Source organism: Cicer arietinum, chromosome 2, assembly GCF_000331145.2.
Source record: "Cicer arietinum cultivar CDC Frontier isolate Library 1 chromosome 2, Cicar.CDCFrontier_v2.0, whole genome shotgun sequence".
NCBI lineage: Eukaryota > Viridiplantae > Streptophyta > Magnoliopsida > Fabales > Fabaceae > Cicer > Cicer arietinum.
This window is the reverse complement of record NC_021161.2, coordinates 38081512-38083688: the sequence shown is the minus strand read 5'-3', so window position 1 is coordinate 38083688 and position 2177 is coordinate 38081512.

Here is a 2177-nt window from a genome sequence, read left to right as displayed (position 1 = left end):
TTGATTTTTTCAAATTATTTGTAAGCATTGTGTTCTTCTATTCTATTAACTTGGATATTGTGAGTATATTTGCAGATTCATCATTTTATTTTTAGCAATATTAAATTTGTGCTTGTATCCGATATATTCTATCGATTTAAATGAATGAATATTATTTTCTTTTTGCCAAAAAATACACACACCACAAACAAAAGATTGGAAATTAAAACAATGTTACACCAAGATGACCAACAAAAACGTCACACCAAAACGAAAAAAATCATAAAAACACGAAAGGAACACAAATCATTTATAGAATTCACTTATTTAATTCAAATAAGAGAAAAAAAGACAATTCATAAGAATTATTTTAGATCAAAAATTGCTCCTAAGAATTATTTTAAACAATTTATAAGAAGTAATATTATTTTAGGCCGCACGGGCCGTTTAGATTGAAAGTCTTTTCTCTAAGATAATTATAGAAATGTTTTTTTGACTCATTGAATAGATAAAATTTAAAATATTATATTTTATGAATAAAAATTTAATACTCATAATTAACGTAGAATTAACGTAGAACAGGTGAAATTAATTAAGAATTTCAATATTTTCTTTTTGGAATACCATTATAAATTCGATTTAAAATATCAAGTATTAAAAGCCAGTAAACAAATACAAAAAATGTACTCAATTTACCTCCTTGTTGCTCAACGCCTTGTTGTCCTAAGCCTCCGCGTTGTAGGCACACCCCTCCATCCGGTATATAAAATCCTAATATTATTTAGTTCTTGTTATTATTTTGAAATAAGTCATCTATTATGTAACAGTAAGAATAATAAGATTGGTTAAATAATTATATTATCTTATATTATCTTATATTTTATTTCTTCTTATGGATATATTACTAACAAACATATTATCTGCAGTATGAAAAAGTGATAATGAGGTGTATCGCCAAAACAATTAAAAAAATACTAAAAAAATGTGGACTATATTGGTTAACTAGTCATACTCAAAAACACTGTTCAAATGTTACAGTCAACTCTTGTCAATCTATGTAATTTAAAATTTGTGTTTATGTATTTTTTATGAATTATGTTAATTATATATATATATATATATATAATATTTTTTTAATTTGAAAAAAATTTGTTTTTTTTTTGAAAAAAGGCTTAATTTGGAGCAAACCAATTCCTCCTTCTAAATCCATCCTACTATGGCATCTTCTCCATGATAAACTCCTTTGTGATGAAAATCTTAGGAAGTGTGGCCATCAAATTGTTTCTATATGCAGTCTCTCTGGACCACCGATGTTACCTTCACACAGCACAATTTTGCCCTTCACCAACTTCTCATCCAAGGAATTGGTTGGACAAAACCTGCATGGAATACTTCCATTAGCAAATTATATACATTTTAAATTTTCCTCTATTATCAAATACTCTTTCCAGAGCACACATGATTGTATTATAATTGGGTCCAATATGTTGTTAGAAAAGTACAACTTCTAATTTTAATATATATATATATATATTTTTTTTTTTTTATTTAATTTAAATTTTTATGTGACAAAAGTTGAATGATAATAATTTTATAGAGACTCCTTACATATATTTTCCCTTTAATGTTTGTTCATATTGTCAAAGGTTTACATCATTTGTTAACTTCAATAATATCACGATCACAGCTATATACCTGGATTGCCGTCTCTTGAACTCTGCTTCCTTATTTTGGACATCTCCAGCATAGATAATAGGATACATTTTTGCCAAAAGGTCAAATATATTCAGTGAGATACCCTATCATTAAACCAAGATATACACATTATTACTTACGTAATTATCATGTATAAAAAGATAATTTATAATTAAGCATCCAAAATTTCATATTATCAACTTACAAACCAAATTAGCTTAGCTTGCATTCAAGAAATGAGGCTACTGTGTAACTTTATATTTTGAAGTTAGAGAAGATAAAATTATGTATTTACCTCATAAGTGATGTTGTTTCCTAATTTGACTCGTGTGACAAATTTTCTGTTTATAGTCCCAACAGCCAAAACAATTGACCAAGGTGAAACATTCTGCAAGGATGCATGGTTTGGACCTTTGTTTCCTGCCGCAAGTACCGTTAGCACTCCATTATGCATTGCATGAAATGCTCCAATGGATAGTACATCTCTAAAATGGTCATGTTGA